At 39.3% G+C, this 6,905-nt stretch overlaps 1 long non-coding RNA gene across 1 annotated transcript; it reads left to right on the top strand.

Moving 5' to 3' along the window:
• The first annotated feature begins 1,556 nt into the window (after positions 1–1,556).
• On the top strand, positions 1,557–4,420 carry LOC140892803 (uncharacterized). Its single transcript, XR_012152917.1, has 2 exons — positions 1,557–1,734; positions 4,217–4,420. It is a non-coding gene; the product is annotated as an uncharacterized lncRNA (long non-coding RNA).
• Positions 4,421–6,905: the final 2,485 nt, after the last annotated feature.

The raw sequence follows: 6,905 nt of genomic DNA on the forward strand, positions 1-6,905 counted from the left end.
TGATTGACTTGAAAATTTGGTCATCACTTGAAGATTGGTGATTGAAAGTGTTGTTGCTCCCACTGTGTTTTGGCATAAAAAATTCTTCTCCTTATTTTGTTTTTATTTTTTCTATTTCGTATATAATTATTAGGAGATGTTTTGGTTATTTATTTTCTCATATGTTTGAGAAAATTTCTTTTACAATAATTCACTAGTTTTAGGGTTTGTAAAACTCTTTGATTCATTTTCTAGTGAAAGTTTTTCCCCGAGGTGCTGCAAGAGTATTTTATACTCTTACTTAAATATTTGAGTTTTTTTTATTTGGTTGATTGTTTATTTTAATCACGTTTATATATATTTCTGCTGCATGTTATTTTAGATGTTGCAACACCTAGTGACAACATCTGAATCTGATATTATGTGCAACCAATTATTCCTTACAAGTGGCATCAGAGCCACATTCTTGATACTCTAAGAACTGATCCTGGTTGATTTTTATTTTCAGGGAAGAATATGGACTCATCTAAAACAACAAACTCGTTTTTGAAACTTCCAGTTCTTGATGGTACGAATAATGCTTTGTGGAAGACAAAGATGTGCTTTACGATCAAAGCTTTGGATGGACGTGCATGTAAAAGTATAATTACCAGTTGGACGACACCAAAGATTGTGGAAAAAGATGGAAACTATATCATAAAACCAGAAACCACGTGGGCATCCGAGGAGGTACAAATCTCAAGTTTTAATGCTAAAGCTATCCACCCTATATTCTCCAGCATGGACATGAGAATGTTCGGGCTTATTTCTGACAGTGTTACTACCAAGGATGCATGAGACACTCTTCAAGAGCATTGTGAACGTCCTGAAAGTGTCAAGAGAACAAGGATGAGGTTGTTGAATTCCAAATTTGAAAATCTCAGGATGAATAATGATGAAAAAATATCTGAATATGATCAGCATCTTCGAGAGTCACTGAATCATTCACTCTTGGAGAACCAATTGCTAATGAAAGGCTGGTTTAACACCTAGAATTTCTTTTACATTAAACCGTATGCATAATTATAAGAATTAAATTATTTTAAAAATAAATTAAGGGGTTAAATTGACTTTTACGTGACATGTTTATTTGTTTTAAATTTATTTATGATATTTAGCCCGAGTATTTTGAGCGTTATGAATTTTTGACGGAAAGTTGATTTGCGAGCGTGTAGGTGGGACAGTGGGCGATCGAGATAAAGGTTTTATCAAAATTTGTGCATAGGATTTTTAAGAGCCTAAAATAATTATTTTAAGACTTATTTTATATAAAAATTTAGGTTTTATGTGTATAAATATATTAAAAGTCCATTATTCACCTAAATAAGTTATTTTAAGGGCTTTAGGGCATTCTAAAATTTGGGCTTTTAATTATTTCGAAAATTAGCAATTTTAATGCCCAAAAATTTTATTTTGGGCTAGAGTTATTTTATTCTAAAGCCCCTTAACAATTTTTAATTACAAGTCCCTAATCCCATTAACTTTTAAACCAAATTGCACGCCCTAAACTCATTCTATCCCCTTATCCTCTCGTTTTCTTGGAGCTCAAGAAGTATCTGGAGGCTGCAGATCCCTCACCTTGCACTCACCTCACAAAATTGAAGAAAATTTCTTGGATTTTAAGCATTCCGATCGTCCCATTGCAAGCTACGCACCCGTATTTCTTATTCTTGAGCTAAGACATGATCTATCTTCTGCTTCTCACCCATTTAGATCGTAAACTCTCTGCTTTTCATGTTAAAAATCATGATTTGTTTCATTGTATGTGGTTTGGTAGCTCAATAGTTAAGATATTATTCATCATTTCGCGTTTTTGCATTGATGGCTCGATTTCTTGTTGGTTTTCTGTCCAAGTTGGTTCGAGCAGCTACTGGCCCTATTTGGGTGGTTAGTTAGGTTTGTTCAGGGCTGGTTTTTAGGTGGAGCGTGGCCTGGTAGTGGCTAAGTTATGAGGCCAACGTGAACATGTGTGGCTGTGCGCAGGGGAGTTGCGCAGAATTTTTGAGTTGGAGTTGTGGCCCTCGGCCGAGCCATGTACATCATGGCTCAAGCCAGGGCTGGGTCGAGGAGGTTTTGCAGGACCTTGGGGTGATCCTGCCAGTAAGGCTCCGGCCATGGGCGGTCGGAGCATAGGGGCCGATGAGTTTTGTAGTGGACTGCTGATGGTGGGGTGTGTGATCTGCGCATAAACATGTCAATTCGGGCCGGCCAGCCTCGGCCCGCCCCGACCCGCCCCGACCCCGCTATCATGCGGGGCGGGGTGACCCGACCCGAATTGATGGCGGGTTGAGAATATCCCAGCCCAAACCAACGCAACCCAACCCAACCCGTCATGGGTTGGGCAGGCCAACCCACCAAAAATTAAAAAAATTAAAAAATTAAAAATGAATTAAAAATATCATACATAAACAATTATAAATGAAATACATATTTAAAAACTTATTCAAAATAAATAAATCATTATAAATAATATAAATTTTTAAAATTAATCAATTAAACATAAATTATAATAAATTATAAAAGTCATTTAGAACTTATAATCATATATAAAAAATTTCAAACAATATAAATTGTTCAAAACTTATCAATCATATATAAAATATTTAAAATTAATTATAATATAAATTTTAAAAAAAATTTAAAAATAAAATAATTGACGGGCCGGCCCGTCTTACCTTAGCCCGCGGCCCAAATGGGCCAACCCGTTTTAGCCTGCCTCTAAACGGACGGCCAATTCTTCAACCCAACTCGCCATTTTTTTAATGGCGGGACGGGTTGGCCTGACGAACTCAACTCGAATTGACATTCGTATCTGCGCAGGGTACTTTGTGGCTCACGGTCGAGCCATGCAAGCCATGGCTCCAGTCGTGGCCTGGTCAGGTGGTTTCGCAAGACCTTAGGGTGATCCTGCCGGCAGAGCTCCGGCCATGGGTGGCCGGAGCAGGGCTGGACGTGGTTAGAATATGGGCTGATATAGTGTGGTGCGTGAGTTGTGGGTGAGTTGGGTGAGTGAGTTGCTTGGGTCAATTTGGGGAGCTCGGGCAGGGCTCTTTTGGGTGACTGTTCCGCATCGGGTCAAGTGGTTTAGGGTAATAGGTTATTAGTTTGGGTCCGAGTTATTTTATTTCGGGCCAGGTTATTTTAATTTAGGAGTCCAAGTTTATTTGTGTTAAAAAATTTTATTGGGCTTGAATTTTATTATTTGGGCTTAAATATTATATTTAGGCTTGAATTAATTTTTAGTTGGGCTTGTTAATTTAATTAATTTTATTTGGGCCTAATTTAACTGAATAGACCTTAATTTGCGTAATGAGATTAAAGAGTTATTGGGCCAATCTTGATGGGCCGAATTAATTGGGCTTTGAGGAAATTTAATTGTATTGGATCAATCTAGTATAATTGGGTAAATCTATGGATAATTGGGCTAGTTTTAGTATTTTTGGCAAGGGTAAGTATTAATGGGCCAGACTTCTAAGGGCTTAAGTTAAGGGAGGCAGCAACTTGAACTAACAAATGACAAATAAAATAGTCCGTGAATATATATTTAATAGATGTATATGTATATTTTGATATAAGTATGATTTTTTTGAAATATGAATTAAATATATATTACGGACAAAAATTTTAAGGAAAAGGATATTTTTTTTAAGTTCATGAATCATGCACGTATTTTATGATAAGATAATGGGTATGTGAAGAAAATATTTTTGAAAAGTTTATGTGATTTGTGACACTTATTTGTAAGGGTCTATGGATCCCCAAAGGTTGGGTGAAGTAGCACTTATGTTTATGGGCCTATTGATCTCCAAAGGTTGGGTGAAGTGGCATTAAAGGCGTAGGGAAACCAAAAAGGTTGGGTGGATCTCGCCGCCACATACGTTGTTTATAGATTGATCAATCTCTTGTGTTTTTGGTCACACTTCACTGATATGACCCACTCAAAAAATGATTTTAATGATTATGAAATGCCATGATTATGTTACATATTATGTTAAGTATTATGATTATGATCAAGATTATGATGATGTTATGTTTACGACTCAGCATTATGCATAAATTTTTACGTGCATACATGCATAAGATACCTCAAGATATTTTTATACGATATGTGCTTGCATGCGATTTTATTATGTAGTATTTGTTATTAAAGGTAGAACATGCTGAGCCTCTAGGCTCATTAGATCTAAATTGCATGCAGGTGAGTATGATGTTAGTTAGGAGGATGTGGTCTCGATGGACGACGAGGGCCTCTGAGCATCCGGAGTTAGCTAGCGTATCCGTGACCTTTGTAGTATTTATGTTTTAGTATCTTTATTAGATTTTATTTAAGGATTGTATTAAACTAATTTCCGCACATGTTTACTATTTTCACTGTTCATGCTTGGTTTTGGAAACTGTAGTCGTTGCTTGCGTTTCGACATTTAAATTTGATCTTCTGCATTTTACGTTATTTAACTTCCGTGCATGGATTTTCTTTAATTGTTTGAGAATTTTAAATTGTTAGCATACAATCAACTTATTATGTATTATATTATTTGAAAAAAATTATTTTTAACATATATATTATTTTAAAAAAAATTCGAGTCTGATTCCTTTCATCTAGTGTTAGAGCTTACCTCTCTTAGAACGGTATGGTTCAAGGACGAACCAAGCGGAAGCTGGTGGGTATATGACACCTGGGGCTAATAAGAGGGCGGGGAGTGGTCGCCGGTGCCAAGATATTGCACGGACAATGAGCAGCTCCTGGCAGGCTTTTAGGCGGAGGGAGGAGACATAAATGAACCGATTCCGTGCCGAAATGAGAGGAATTCTGAGACTGTGTAGGTATGAGACTGCACAATTGAGGAGAGCTTAAAAAGGTTTGATAGGTACTACTCATATCATGAAGGTTCATCCTCTTTTCGGGAGCTCATCACATAAAAATTCCAAAGTTAAGCGTGCTTGCCTTGGGGCAATTATAGGATGGGTGATCCCCTGAGAATTTTCTCAGTGTGAGTGAGGACATAAGCACGTTGAAAAGACTCGTCTTGATACTGTGAGTATAGTCGACGAATCTGGGACGTTACAGTTGGTATCAAAGCAAGGTCTTTGGAGGGTTAGCTAGCCTGCTACGTGGAGCTCAGAAGTCGCACTGCCGATCTTTGAGTTTTAAATAAGTTTAATTATGTTTTATGAATGGGACCCATGAGTTAGATTTCCACTTAAATTTATGTTATAAGAATTTTAAATTTAAATACTTAGTTTTGCAATGTGGTTACGTGAGAGATTTTTGGGAATTGCAGTATGCCGCCGAGACGTGGAGTTCACGATGTGGGTGGTCAGGATCTACCAGCACCTCCGCCTCCACCGCCACCTCCAGCTCCACCACTCTCAGCTTTCGAGAGGTCCAGCGTGGAGATGTTAGCTGGTATCACCAGGATACTTGAGCATCAGACTGGACATCCTAGGAGGACCCACGAGAAGGATATCGCCGAGAGGTTCCGCAAGCAGGGACCTAAGGAGTTTGCTGGAACCACTGATCCTTTGGCTGCTGAGGAGTTGATCCAATCACTGCAGACGATCTTTGCCTATATAGGGATCCAGGACACCGATCAGGTTTGTTGCGCCATCTACATCCTGAATTATGACGCATCCCTTTGGTGAGAGGGCGACGCGATTGGACTGGATGTGGCAAGGATGACTTTGAGGAACTTTCGGACTGTTTTATTTGAGAAGTATTTCACCGAGGATGTTCTAGGCCAGTTGATCTGGGATTTCATGACTCTCCGACAGGGAGACTGGACTCTAGTCGAGTACGTGAGGCTGTTCGAGCGTGGGTGTCATTTCATACCCATGATTGCTGGCGATGAGAGGGAACGGCTATGACATTTCACCAATGGCTTGAGGTCTAACATGAAGCACGATCTTTATATGGTGGACATGATGACGTATAAGGCAGCGGTGAACAGGGCGTATCGGTCGGAGAAAGGAAGGAGAGAGATGCAGGCTGACTTTCAGAGGAAGAGGCAGTTTCAGCAGTTATATCGAGGTCAGTCTTCGTAGCAGCCGACAAATAAGTCTTATTTTGGGTCATCTAAGGGTCCAAATCCTCCAAGACTGCAGCAACCATAGCATCAGAGGCCACAGAGCCAGCCTAGATAGCAGCAACAACAACAACAGCAGCAGGGGGCAGTTGCCCCTAACCCTGGTGGGGTACCCATCTGCAGACAGTTTCAGAGGCCCCATGTTGGGCATTGTATGATGGGTTCAGGAAGGTGATATCACTTTCAGGAGCCGGACCATATTTTGAGGAACTGTCCGAGTAGGAAACAGACGACGAGACGCCTATTTGTGATGCAGGCTGAGGAGGCAGAACCCGATACCTCTCTTATCACGGGTAATCTTTACTTATGTTCTTATTTTATGTTATTGAGATGCTTAGTTAAGATTTGCATGGGTAATTACTTGACAGTTTGTACTTGTGATTTAGAATTGAATGTGTAAGATTAGATGAAAATTTTGAACTTGTGATTTGGGATGATTAGGATTGGACTATAGTTGGTATTTGGTTTGAATTGGTTGCTCTAGTAGTATGTTCTATATCTATTTGGGAAATATTCTGTGTGTAGGGAAAATTAACATTAGGGGTGTTGCGATATTTGCATTGCTAGATTTTGGAGCCATGCACTCCTTTGTCTTTCATTCGTTCATTGAGCGGGTAGGCATTATACCCGAGGAGGATAGTGCGGGGTAGATATTATCATACCATCTGGTGAGGTTCTCTATACCACCACTGTGCGCAATGGATTGGAGTTGGAGTTTCAGGGGCATGTGGTCAGAGCCTATCTAGTGGTTTTGCCGATGTCAGGATTTGATCTCATCTTGGGTATGGACTGGTTGACCATAAA

The sequence above is a fragment of the Henckelia pumila genome, chromosome 3 (genome assembly GCF_033568475.1).
Source record: "Henckelia pumila isolate YLH828 chromosome 3, ASM3356847v2, whole genome shotgun sequence".
Classification (NCBI taxonomy): Eukaryota; Viridiplantae; Streptophyta; class Magnoliopsida; order Lamiales; family Gesneriaceae; genus Henckelia; species Henckelia pumila.